Source organism: Saccoglossus kowalevskii, chromosome 2, assembly GCF_978046115.1.
Source record: "Saccoglossus kowalevskii chromosome 2, keSacKowa6.1, whole genome shotgun sequence".
NCBI lineage: Eukaryota > Metazoa > Hemichordata > Enteropneusta > Harrimaniidae > Saccoglossus > Saccoglossus kowalevskii.
The window spans coordinates 7,808,832-7,823,854 of record NC_140642.1 but is presented as its reverse complement, the minus strand read 5'-3'; the positions used below and the strand labels follow the sequence as shown (position 1 = coordinate 7,823,854).

Here is a 15,023-nt window from a genome sequence, read left to right as displayed (position 1 = left end):
TAGGACCTCGCTGGTTATCGCGTCTCCTTTTACGTTCTTCAATGTACTTTTTCAACATCCAGTTTAAAACAAAATAAGGTAGTGTACATAAGCCAGAATAGACGAGTGATAGAACCAAGTCCGATTTGGTAGAGCCCATGCCAATGTGATTGTTCAAGGTTCAAATGGATGAATGATGGGTAACCGACGATCTAGCTTCTATTTATATATTCTTTGTTTTTAGAAGCCGTATGGGAGGGTACAGTAATCATCTTGTATCACCCGTTTGTCATACACTAAACTGTACGTTTTAACTTCTTCTCTATTGAATATTCTATCTCTCTTGCGCGTTATTTTTCGAGGGTCTTTGACGTGTAGAGGACCGCTTGTTCTCCGAACAAGTCGATTCATGGAGTCAAAATTAATTTCCAGTTGATTTCTGTAATTGAGGGTGAATGTCTAGACCAATGGAAAAAAAATGAAAATATATTACTGCAAATACCTTCTAAAATTAAATAGCAAAGCAAGAAATTTCGCTAGCCTGCTAGAGTTGGGAAAATATCCTCCCCCATAGCAACTAGATTGAAATATTGGATCAAAATAAATAATTCTAACCCAAACTCGCTAGTTCACGAAGCTCACAAACTTGGAATACATATTGACGAAAAGGGAAAAGACAACTGGGTAAAAGACATGAATCAAAGTAAATAGCAAACCAAGAAATTTGGCAAGCCTGCTAGAGTTGAGAAAATATCCTTGTAAAAGACATGAATCAGATTTTAGACAATTTGACTATGGAAAAAAATATTTTGGAATACACATAAATCTCAGGATGACAAAAAAGAAAATCGTTGAAACATTGACAGGTAATTCGAAAAATCCTTTAGAAATTCATAGCACAGAAACATTACACGATGCAAATAAAAGTACACATCATAAAAACAAGTTACGAACTTACAGAAAAATTAAAACAGAATTTGCATATAAAAAAATATCTCACCACAATCAAAAATCTAAAACATAGTGCTGCGCTAAGGCGAAACTCGGAATAAAGGCTCATACCCTTCAAATGGAAAGGGGGTAGATATAATAACTTTATAGCTGAAGACTAAATTTGCCCAGTTTGTGACAACTAGAAAATTGAGAACGAAAAACAACTTCTCAATTGTAATCTATACATGGAGGAACGAAATAATCATGATTAAAATATTAAATACAATAAAATCAACTTTAGGACGGACGATGAACACCTAACAGATATACTAAGAAGTTAAAATGACAAAATAATCATTGAGCTAGGAAAATTCGTCCACATCTGTTTCAGGTTACGACAAGAAAAAAAACTAAAATACCAGATGTCTAAACCAATCACAAAATAATTTGTTTTTCTTTACATTCAAATGTTTGTGATTTTATTATTGTTACACATTGCTTATTTTTGTTACTTTATTGTATATAATCTTATAGCTGAAGACTGAATTTGCTCAGTTTGTGACAACTAGAAAATTGTGAACGAAAAACAATATCTTCTCATTTGTAATCTATACAATAAGAAACAAAAAAAAATCATGATTAAAATATTAAATACAATAAAATCAACTTTAGGACAGATGATGAACACCTAACAGGTATACTAAAAAAGTTAAAATGACAAAACAGTGAACGAAAAACAATATCTTCTCATTTGTAATCTATACAATAAGAAACAAAAAAAAATCATGATTAAAATATTAAATACAATAAAATCAACTTTAGGACAGATGATGAACACCTAACAGGTATACTAAAAAAGTTAAAATGACAAAACAATCATTGAGCTAGGAACATTCGTCCACATCTGATTCAGGGCACGATAAGAAAAAAAATCCTAAAATGCCAAATGCCTAAACCAACCACCAAATATTTTTTTTTTTTTGCTTTACATTCACATGTTTGTGATTTTATTATTGTTACACTTTGCTGGTTTTTTGTTACTTCGTTGTATTTCCAACCAAGATCCCACGCATGAATACGGTTTCAATTTTAATTATTATTGTGCAAATTAGATGGTTGGATATTGACATCATGGTCAGTTTACCACCTCAGTTATCACATCGTGCTTTGTAAATATTTGAAAAGCTCAGTGGTCACAGATAGTGTTGCTAACGCAGCACACGCACGCACTCTTTCGAAGGGGGAACTAGCCATGTTGTGTACGGCCGCAGTGAGTTGAATTGAAAAGCCCGCTTCAAGTTGTGTACGTAGAGTAATAGATTATTATAAATTATATTAGACATAATCATAATCGCAATCAAGAAGCAGATCTTTCCTCACCGATAAAATAGCTACTTATTGCTGACCCGTGTTTACCATGTTGTTAGGACAATTTGATTCATGGCATTATTCAATACAGGAGTTATGAAACGCGATCAGACCCCATTAAAACAATATCACGCGTCGTGCGTTACTTCAATAATAACACCCAGCTGATTTGAAGACTATATAGTTGTGTCTTCAATTATTATTTCAAAGGCGAATATCTTTCACGTATACACTATAAACATTACAAACGGTAACATCGGTGTAAAGTATTTATTTCGAGAGCAAGTCAACACTGTTCATAATGAAAGAATCGACAAAAATGGCAAAATAAAAGAAATATCTAATCATTCGAACTACAACGTGCATACATACATACAGTATTTTGAGGATCGTCGATTGATATTACGCCATATTGCAAGTGATACTATTATGAATGAAAGTGTTAACGAAATGTAATGTGCACGCACGCATTTCTCGTCCACCGGTGCCCCAGTCACGTCAAACAGTCGATTTACGAGAGTTTAAACAATGCGGTCAGGATATTATAATTGTATAGTGGAATCTGTCTAATGGATAAGCGAGTGCTCTCTGTACATCTTGGGAATAATCAAAACTTAGCGCATTTTATTAAACATGAATTAGCATACAAAGTGTATGCCATTATTACTGGTCGATGTTCGCCATTGAAAATGCGTACGTGTTTACCGTCAAAGAACAAACTACGCACCATCTCTATAATATGAAACATTTACGATTTCTTGACCCGCTTCCAGTTTGCTTATTGAATCTACAATGATAATAATAAAATTTCATCTCATTCTTTCCAATATAACTGTTTATTTTAAATTAGTGGTAAAGACATAATCGAGTATAATTTATAAGCGGAGTCTGAATTTGTCAATGGTATACGTTATTATACGTACTGTGATTCAGTAGTTTGTTGGTAAAAATAACAAGTTTGGTATTAAAATATGTATAATTTCAAAATTTGGTTAATTTTGTCTTAGAAATATGGGTCAATTTCTCGAGCTAGTAACTACAATTGTCTCTTTGTAGCCAAGCCAAGGCCGTTACCTCGAACAGGAGATCGTCTATAATGTTTCTTTTTTGTCGTTGATCGTGGAAATCTGAATCTGGTGGTGTGGTTAGTTGAGTGATTTCTTTTGCCAGGCTGCTAAGGATGTCAGCGTAATTTGTGACGAATCATAGTGCTTCATTTAATTTGGTTTTGAACCATTTGAAGAGAAACTCGTTGTTTGAAGCATCGGCTATGGCTCTCAATGTTTTGAGGTTGACTCTGTTTTTCAAATGGGTCAATGTATTTAATACATTCTGTTGCACGTTCGAGCGGGGTCAGCCCCTTGTCATTTGACCATTCAAATGTAACGTTCGTTCTTGCCTCTTCTAGTATTTCGAAATCGTGGATACTCGAAATGATGTTTAAAAAACGATGAATGATAGTTTGCTGAGTACTGCCATTTTATTAGTGAAGAGAGAATGAACTGAATACTTCGTTTTGATGTTTGACTGAGTAAAGATTGAATCCTAAAATTTCGCGATTTCGGTCGGTTTTCCAGTTATTGTAAAATAAACCTTCAAAACTAAACTATTGATTGATGCATTACATTCGAGCGGTACACTGAATTACCGATGATATAAAAACGATCAGAGTGGTGGAATGTTTCTCGTCTACATCGATCACAGATATAGATCGACGGCGTGCACAGTCTTTGATTCGGCCTGAATTGAGACAAGGCGTCATACACCCTTGGGGTGTGCCTTTTCAGACAAGTGAATTGGTGACGGACTGGAATCATCATACTGCCTGGGTCAGATTCATGTTGACTGAATCAAGTTGACCCAGTTTTTATCCCCCAAATAGTCAATTTCGAGTATAATCGTAACATTGACACGGAGAACGCGTCATTACGAGATTGAACGTGTTTTATTTCAAATCCCTCCGCTGCGGGGCATGTTTTTTTAATGACGTGGAAAATGACGGTAGTATTTTAGCAAAGGCTAATTGATAAAAATAATTTAAGCACAGTCACTCTACTAGGAGTCACTCTACTAGGACGGTTAGGAAGCTCTATTGGTTAAAGGTGTGAACGAGCAGCTTCTGAGAACCTATGCTGGTCTCAAAACTATGACGTATTTGTCATTGGAATGCACTATTTTTCACCATTATTTATTGCGTTCGATGTTGCTCGAGAAGACCCTCGAGAAGACCGTGAACTTTTTTAAATTGTGCTTTATTTTTACATCAAACTACAATCTCAACTGAACTGTGACTAGGAGTGATATTGTATTTTTTCAGATGAGCATTCTTTTGCAATCTTGAAGATGCTTTACTCGAGAAAAACGGTGTTTTGTTGACAGTCTCTTTGTCTTGATCTCTAACAGTCTTTCGGTCCGTAAAATAAACCCCTCACTCAGTTTAGAAACAATTTTATCGCTAAAAACATTGATGTCTGCAAACCTTTACAATATTCCTTTGTCCATTCTCGTATTTTTTGTGTGTTTTTAGAGTCACTTTATGGCGAAGTTTTGCATGTTTTCGTCTATGGAGGTGGTCACCGTGTTGCTTTATTGCATAGTTTTCATAGGAGGTAATTGGACAAAAGAGATTTTTGATTGTCGTGCTTTCATATCCCTCCATTCGCTTTATTTGACGACTGATACAAATCCCGTTCAACATGTTTTGATTCAGTCGAGACAGGGGCGACTTTTGGGGGAAATTCACTAATATAGTATTCTATTAACTATTTATAATTTCAGAATGCCATACAAGACAGCAAGATTTTCTCGCGAAAAACGTGTATATACAAAGCATGTTCATTTCCGCATTTGAGACTGCTCTTCGTTGAAAGGTCAAAGTGCCATGTATTGCAATGCTTTGTGGGGGAAAATGACGCAACTCTCGCACTGTCTCATGATTTATCGCGTGTTTTCCGTCGCCTGTTTAATGCTAATGACTTCTTAACTCGTTAACACCTCTCTTGTTTCAATGTTTATGGAGACAAGGGTGGGTACAATAGAATGACGCGGCGCTTCCTAACCGTCCTAGTAGAGTGACTGTGGTTTAAGTCAGTGAATTGACTGATAGTGCCGGGGTCAACAGAATGTCGAGTCATGTTATCAGTATCCCATACACGCAGGTCGAAATTCACGCTTTCAACTTGAAACTCGATATCCCTCAGGCTGTTTGTGAGTGTTCATGTTTTAGATAACATAAATATACCAACATCTGTTGTTTATCATCTACGTGTGAGGTCTATTTCACGTTGGGAACACTTAGGACTAGACACGCCTTACATTTAATCTTGTGATTGAGTTCAGACTGGCATTCACAAGTGTGCTTCGGAATGATACACATCGCTTATATCAAACACCGTTGATATTCGCGAGTGGAACGCGTTGGGCCACTTTCTGTCTGAAATACCCTTACCACGAAGACTATTATGACTCGTACGGTAGTCATGTCATGGAATTTATAAGATTTCACGTACGTGGATCTACAATCATCAAATACTTTCAAGCCATGTGTTGCCAATACGTCCTGTATGACTCGTAGTGTCCATGAGATGAACTTTTCACGGAAGGTCAAACTTGGTCTACCGCCTTTGAATCTTTGGCAAGAAGCGAGGACATATTTTCTTCGTCGAGGGAAAAACGAAAATCGCTACGTTACACCGTAAACTCATTCCGTGTGATGATTATGTATGTCAAAAGTTATTCTGTGAAACGATCAGGTAATTATACATTTTAACTCATAGTAGCGTAGTCCGCCATTTTTTTGAAAAACAAACTGTACGTCGATCAACCGATTTTGCATACTTTGCATTTTAGCGGATTGATGACCGCAGTTTTACGGGATAATTCATACTATTAAATTTTCAACACATAACTTTTACTTTCTTTATATAACTATCGGTTTTTAATATTATCCTCTCTCTCTCTCTCTTTCTTGTACGACAGATGAGCGATTCTGATTATAGTGATGGAATAAAAAAAAAGTGTACAGACTGCTTGACTCATTGAAAGGAAGTAAGAAATGTAAAAATAAACAACATATGTATATATAGAATGAATTATTTTTTATTGATCAATGTTTACTATTATTGGCTTTTCTCGTTTCTGTGTTTTAATCGAATCGTTTATGTACTCGTATTTTTGTGGCATTAAAAATAAATTTAACCACGCCGCACATTTACATGTATCTACGTATTTTTCGAGGTGTTAACAAAGAAATATTTAATCACGCTAAACATTTATACACTACGCAACTATTTTCCTTACTCACATCGTATGTTTTTTTGTGACGTTAAAAAAATACTCAACCATGTCATAAATATATACTCCATGTCAATATTTCATTCTTGTTTACTTCTTTTGTGCAATAAACTCCATTAGTTTTCAAAATGACGTGTATTTATTAACGTGTGTGTGTGTGTGTGTGTGTGTGTGAGCGCCCTCTACGAAACATTCTGAAAAATCTTTCGTCCACGCTTGTCCAATTAAAAAATAATTAAAAATAATTAAAAATAATTAAAAAAATAATTAAAAAATTGATAGTAATTTATGCAAATGTATTCACGATGACCTCGACACGACCTCGTATTCACATCAATTTTATGTATGCAAATGTATTCACAATATCCCATTGTGACGTCATCCTCATTCAAATGATCCCCTTTACGGCATTGCTCCTCATTTATGCTAATTTATGCACGAATTCCCATTGTGACGTCATTATTTATGCTAAAGCTGGACTATAGGTACGACCATGAGGGCGCTGTTCGTATGACGTCATCGCATCCGATTATGAACAGCGCCCTCATGGTCGTCCCTATAGTCCAACTTAAACTACTCAGAGTATTGTCATCAGCATCACCAGTTTTAGTTATCTCCAGTAATTTATTTACAAATGTTGCCCATGTATTACCTTTGATTTTGGTTTCTGAGATGTAAGCACAATGTACTAAGTGACTGCAATTGCTTGTGTTGTTTTCAATTCTTTTCTTGTATTTAAATAATTGTGCACATATTTCAGTAATGACAGGATAACTTCCAAGTCCAACTCTAGAAGCAATATTACTTGAACGCCTGTGCACTCCTAATATACTCTTACAGAACTTAATGTGAAGTTGCTCAAATTGTGATCTGTCATTAAAGAGATTATTAACTAATCATTTTGTATCAATTTGATTATCCTGTTTAAATTTGTAAATCTTGAAGGTAAAAGCCCCCCAAATTTCTGAGCCATACATTAAGATCGGTAAGACTGTACTTTTAAAAAGCTGTAAAGCATTACTAATAGAAAGAGTTTGGTTATGTAAAGTGATGGTTTGTCTGAGAATACCTAATGCACGTTGTGCTTTCATCACCAGATTTTCAATGGCAAGTTTAAAATTACCATTACTTTGAAAAATGATACCAAGATAGTTATATGATGTAACTACTTGGATTTTTTTTATCATTTAGTTAGAAATCCATTTCAATTAGCCTACCTAATTTATTAAATATAATATTTGTTGTCTTATTGATATTGACTTGAAGTTTCCACTTTTTGCAGTACTGTTCAAGTTTATCAAGACTATTTTGCATTCCTGCACTTGTATCTGAGAGTATCACAACATCATCAGCAAAGAGTAATGAATTGATTGATACACCTTCCAGATTCACAGGATTAGAATAAATATTTTTAGAAAGATCATTAATAAAAATGTTAAACAGGAGTGGGCTTAGATTGCACCCCTGTTTTACACCAGTTGATGATAGAAATCTATCAGTGCAACCATGTGTTGTTTTGATTGCATATTTTGTGGTAGAGTACATTGATCTTATCAAGTGGAAAAATTTACCCCCGACTCCTGCTTTCATTAATTTAAACAACATGCCTTCCCGCCAAACACTATCAAAAGCCTTTCACAGGTCGACAAAACAAGCATATAGATATGCTTTATCCCCCTTATTGGTATATTTATTAATGAGTGATTTTAATATGAAAATACTGTCAGTTGTACGGTGGTTCTTTCGAAAACCGAATTGCTCATTTTGAATATAGTTTTGATTGCCCAAATATAATTGTAGCCTATTGTTAAGAATAATATTAAAAAGTTTTGAAATGATTTTTTGATAAGGCAATTCCTCTATAGTTGTTAACATCTGTAATATCCCCAGCTTTATGCAGTGGTACTAGATAACTAGTGTTCCACTCAGTTGAAAATCTTCCACTTGATAAGATTTGATTGAAAAGTTTGTTAATACAAAGTATAAGTGATGGCGTGGAGTATTTGAACATCTCGTTGGTTATAGCATCAGGACCAGATGATTTTCCAGTTTTTAGTTTGTGGATATCATCATTAATTTCTTTAATGGTAATCTTTTTATCAAGGTCAGGGTTACCACTTAGTTTAGTGATGCTCTCCTCTAGTGCTGTCTGTACTTCTAACTCAGTAGCTTTGTCAGAAGTTCCAGACTTTACGTTATAGAGGGAAGAGAAATGATTAATCCATTCTGCTACAGAAACTGAAGGTGAACTTTGTTTACCATCACAGTTGTTAAATTCTTTCATTTGTTTAATGGTTTACCAAAAATGTGCCGGAATATATTTTTTCATACATAATAAATTGTTTAACAGTTTTTGTTTGAATTTACATTTTTTGAATTTGATTTGCTTTCTATAAAGCTTGTTCAGTTTTTGTCTTTCCATTCTCAGTATATGGTATATGGTATATGGGCGCTTCAAACAGGATTTATGTTTAAGGGAGATAGGCTTGGATAGGGTTATATACTAGAATACTAGAAATCAAGCCTATCTCCCGTAACCATAAATCCTGTTGCAAGCGCCCGCGATATAACCTATATTGAACTACTGCTTAAACATTTTAAACCTCGAAATAGTTGGTGGAAACTAATAGTCTTGACAGAAATAAACAATACAAATTGCAATAAGTTAAAAAATAATCCAATTCGCGTAATTGAACCTGACATACCAGTATATTTTGTATAACTGCAACTGTTGTATCTCGTATTTCGCGACTGTAGTGTTAGTATAAATAAACAAGTAAATAAACGAATAAATAAATAAATAAACACCACGAAGACACTCAAGAGGGCGCTGTACATGCGGGGCTCAGTATTACGAAGGTACGCCGAACTCTTACATCATTGTACAACTAGACCTCGTTTCAGAGTTAATTTGTTAGTCACCCAAGTAAATTACATTTTTCAACACTCTGTCTCACCAACTTCACCCCATGCTCCCGTTCCATGAAAAGCACACTTGACCCCCGGACATGACCATGGCAAGAACTTGAATGCATCGATTTTGTTGATACATGTAGTATCTTTTTAATATATAGCGTTATCTAAGCGAAAGTGTTTATACTACTTCAAATATGTTAGCCAATAGCGTCAAATATTTCAGTAATCAGATCAATATACTCAACAGTGCCCCTACACAACTAACTATTTAATAGATTTATTTGTGTTTTGGGGGGTGGAATGAACGTGATGAATTGTGGGAAATATTTTTGGCTTTCCATCCCGCATGTATACACAAAATATTATTGGAAAGGGTCGTCCCTAATCTTAATAGTAATAATTAACATTCCTATCAGTTTCATGTACAAGTAACATCAAAAGAATAATTCTACAATATCATTTCTTGTTGTGAAGCACCTATTTACAAAACATTCAATGCTTTTGATCATTTCCTCATCTCTATTTTTAAGTAGATATATACGTTTCTGGAATAAATTGGTGATTTTAGCAGAAAATACGACATATGCCAGGATTTGTTGTCGGTCTAAATGATATTTAGGGCAAAGTAGTAAAAAGTGTAATTCAACTTGATTCTCAGTTAGCGAGTATTAGTGTTTACCAATTTTATTTTCTGAGAGTGCATTTAGCTGGGTATGCCTTTCTTTCTCAGTTGCTAAATTGTGGTTACTTGCGGTTCTAAATTTAGACATAATAATTCTTTATTTGGTATTTAATGTAGGAAGATAAGGTTCAAAACTGTAGTTTTTTTTTAACTCGGCATAGACTCTCAAATTTGAATCTTTCTTCTTCATATTTTGTCTCTAGAAATTTATATAGTTTTTAGTCACCAGTTTCTAGTTTCGGCATTACAGGTAAAGCTTTGGATTATGGCGTTCTTGATTGGCATAAATCGAACTGCGTGAGTTGGCGACAGTACGTCATCGTGGAGACCACTTGACATTTTTTATTGCAGATGTGCCAGAAAGTGATGATATTCTTATTTTTATATGGTTGCCGATGACATCAATGATGTTTACAAACCTAACTGACTGCTCATAACTTTCAAGGACTGGTCATTAAATATGCATCACAAATAGGTTTCACTCAGTAAATGCAAAGTTATTCACATAGGATCATCGTAGAGCTAATAGCTCCATCGTCGCATCAAATATAATGCTTTATATCTTGGTGACACCTTGATTAAACACTTGACTTGGAACCGCACATCAGCAATATTGTTAAAATAAGTAAATTCTAGTCATAGTTTATTGGTTTCTCCGCACACCACTTATTGTATCAAAATATTATGTAACATAAAAAATGAAGCAAGTAAAATAATTATTAACTCAATTTTAAAATAAAATTTGTTCGATCGATCATATTTTCTACCCTCAGATGTGTAGCTCCATTTTAAAAGCTTAGCATCGTCAAGGCCAACAAAAATAAGGTTTGCTTCTCGCCCGGGAGGAATTGAAAAATGCGGGGTTTGATTCTTTTTTATCAGGATCATTTTATATCACAAGATTCGATGTTTAACATTGAATAAACAACACTTTTGAATACACGAGGTTGATTTGGATTGTAAAATATCGTTTGAAACAAACATTTCTCTATTCTACCATAAGTGGCGCATTTCACAGGTACGCGCAATTACCTGTAGGTTTCTTCCGTTGTACGTGCGTATCTAACAAGATACTTGTGACCAACTTATCATTCAAACAGTAAACTAAAGTTGAGCTAAAAACAGTGTGTTGATCAATTGTGAAACACAAACCAATCAAGCAATAAGAAAACTTAATTCGAAAAAAATATTTAATGGTTGTACGGTTGTAAATATCAAATTGTAGTTGTTATATCTGCACATAACTTGTAAAATTCTGAAAATTGTATTGGCTATATCACTTGTAGCGACGAAACGGACGTCACCCCAGGAAAAGAACACATTATAAAAAAATCTAAATCAGTTTCGTCAGTAATCAGTAGCAAAACCTTGATCCGCCACTGAAAAAACTATTGTAAATCAGAACTTGCACCTTGGATAAATGCAGCTTTAGATTAAGGTGACAATGAGATACTAGTAAAGTCAGATGAGATTCAATATACATCAACCACCCTAGGCAGCTAATAACGACTGATCTATTGCGCATTCAATTATGTATATAGTTTTCGCCGTGATATAAGAAATTCAAACTGGTTTACAATTGGCTGGATTATAACCCAAACAATTCGGTTTGTACTGTAAAATTTTATTTGAAAAATACATTAGGCCAGCGGGACTGTCGAAACTTCATTCAGCATTTCATGAACTGATCACGATGTACACTGGTCATACAAGAATTCAAATATATGAAATTTAAATATCAAAGAAAGTTCAGAAATAACTCCAGTGTGCTGAGAATATTATTCAAGGTACAAAAAAATGGAAATAAATATTTAATTGCCTGATTTATGTGAATTTAGGTATTTTACATACATGAGTTTAAACCCTAAACTAATCATTTTTATGGATTAACCCACCGACACCCATGTATCAGGTTTTATTAAAATCTGTTATTGAGATATCAGTGGATAAACCTAAAAAATAGACTAATTTATGTGAAATAAATAATTATAGTTGTCATGGAAGCAATGAGCAGTTATTGAGCAGCATGGCCAATGACTTGTGTTGCATGTGCTGTACATTATACAATATTACATGACCATTTAATGGTGGAATAAGCTGAAAATTGACAATTAGGCAAATTAGATAATTAATAAGCACAGATTTTGTAACTCAAAATAAATAGCTTGAGACCAAAATGTACCTAGTATTATTGAAATGTGATGATTAGCAGTGATTAGTTATTAAGTAAATAAGACCGAATATATGGCACAAAATCACCTATCTACAACTCACAATGCATCTTTTCATCAACCACTCACATCCCCCCCCCAAATATTTAACCACATTACGTGCAGAGACCATGTAACCCTTCCACACGAAATTTGGGCAAACTTAAGCCAAAAATGGTCCAATCATTATGTATATTAGGTTTTAACCAAAAACTGACCAGGTTTGTGCATTCTCCCAAGCTTCATTGAAATAATGTTGGGACAGACAAAAGAGCCACAGCTATGTATAGATGGAGGAAATCTTAACTGATATATCTAGCATTAAAACAAGCATTCAAAATGTCTCACAATTGTATTACTGTTAGTTGATTTTAATGTTCAGTACATGTAGATATACATATCTACCATTTCATTCATCATCTGTGTATCAATTTTAGTTTATTATGAGTGGAAGTGAATACACATACACATACAAACACAAAAATCCTGTCACCAAATGCAAACGTTTGCCCAGAAAAGATGTTTGTTGCCATTTCTGGTGTTATCTCTCATTAAAATATTACTACAAGCAGGTAACGATATGTACCGGGGTAATAATAAGATTATCATGAGAATACCGCAAAGTATGAGCTCAGGCAGTACAGGAATGCATCAATTGAAATGAACACCAAACTGCCTTCATGCATATTTTGCATTATTCTAATAATAACCTCCTATTTTATTAATATATGTATTTTTGATGTTGCATAATTTTCATACAATACCTTTCAATATAGAAATTAATATTATTTACATTTATTACAAAATATATTATTAATTAGTCACTTAACCGACTGATTAATGTTTCTATTTGAGTTACATTTGTGACTGGTCCTGAAGTTACAGAGGTTTGCAAAGTGTAGAAAACAAATAATAATATTATATTTCAATAAATACATATCCAGTATCTTGGAATTCAGCTAATACTAAAACGAGTAGTTGTAGAAGTAATAGCCACTAATTCTCAATGTTTGTTCACTTAGTACAATAATTTTTTTGGTTTCATTTAACAGATTATCAATAACTCTTTGATTTATACTGTGAGGAGTTAAGCATATGAATATCACATCTCTTCATTCATAGTGAAACTATTAATTAGGTGATCAGATTTAGAAAGTAAAACAGACTAAAACTGATGGCCAGCCATAGCATGTATTTAGCTGCATGTTATCAATGAATGTTACATGATGACAGTGTGTGCTGGATTAATACGACCATAAAAATATAAATAAGCTACAAGAGATTTCATAAAACAAAACTAAATTAATCTACTGTAGAAACTGCATTGACATTAACAAATTTTTCACACAATTATTCTTGATAACGCAAACTTAATGACCACACTTTTTGCAACTAAAGAAAGATGGCAGTCCATCCTCAACTATTGCAAAAGTTGTCTTATTTTTATATCACACACTGACCAATGTAGTACATAGTGTTTATAATACTGTGACAAAAATGTTTTCCATACTAAAATACATGTACAATGCTAAAATCTGTCAAAATATGAAATTACCTTAAAAAATGTGTGAAATGTATTGTATTGCCAGTCTTTAAATAAAGTCATACACTGTATTAACCTGGTGTCCCCTGTATAGTGCAATTACACTGTATTTAATACACTATTATAGTAGCAACAGGGGGGGGGGGGAACTAATTAAAAATTTATCTGTCATTCAGAGATTTTTTTCAATGTTAAGAATGTTACTATAACAACCTATATATTATCTGAAAACTTAAAACAAATATGATAGTGAATATGCTAATGTCCATGCCAACAGATTACCTGATGGACAATTGCACTTTTTCTTTTACTATCTTGACGATTAAAAACACTTTTTAACACTTTCAGTCATGCAAATGACTTTTGAATTACACTGTCTGTAGCCTAAACGATCACATCTTGGCTCTTTTTATCTGCCTTTGTTTTCTAGCTATGATAAAATAAGTACGTCATGTTATTGACAATGGTTCCTTGGTAACATGTCTGCAGTTATTTGGTCTAACAATAGCAAAATCGGTTATCCCTTAGAGGAACATTGATACAGCATATGCACTACCATATTTCCTTATATAAGTTTGCAGATAATACATAATAGAATACTTAGTAACTTTAGAGAATGTCTAAATCACAGATACAATTGTTACTTGTTTTTTCCCTGTTGATGTCCCATGTATTGTGGTACTTAACAAACCTGTATAACTACTCCCAATAACTTACATATTATTGCTGTTCCCTGAATGAACATAAATCATTCACTCATCTATCATCATACTTTTTATTAAATATAGGTAATGATAATCCTAAAATTAATGAAAATAAACTTAAATCCAATCTTAATCTAGATCTTGTGAAAATTACAACATGATTAAAACAATTACTCAAGTACAACAAAATATTCCACTCAAATATGGCAGTGTAATTTATGACAAGGCAGTGTTTAGACTAGAAAAACATGATTTCCAACTGATCTGGCAGTTATGCATGTTAAAAACACAAAATCTAAATCAGTAATTATCTAAAGTTAGGAGAGAGCCATTCCCAGACAGTTTTGAGTAAAATGACACAAAACCCCCAGGTCCACCCCCTGTAGACATACAAG

At 33.7% G+C, this 15,023-nt stretch overlaps 1 long non-coding RNA gene across 1 annotated transcript; it reads left to right on the top strand.

Annotated features, from left to right (window-relative positions):
• The first annotated feature begins 5,340 nt into the window (after nt 1-5,340).
• On the top strand, nt 5,341-6,491 carry LOC146748090 (uncharacterized). Its single transcript, XR_014931067.1, has 2 exons — nt 5,341-6,032; nt 6,259-6,491. It is a non-coding gene; the product is annotated as an uncharacterized LOC146748090 (long non-coding RNA).
• The last annotated feature ends 8,532 nt before the right edge of the window (nt 6,492-15,023 follow it).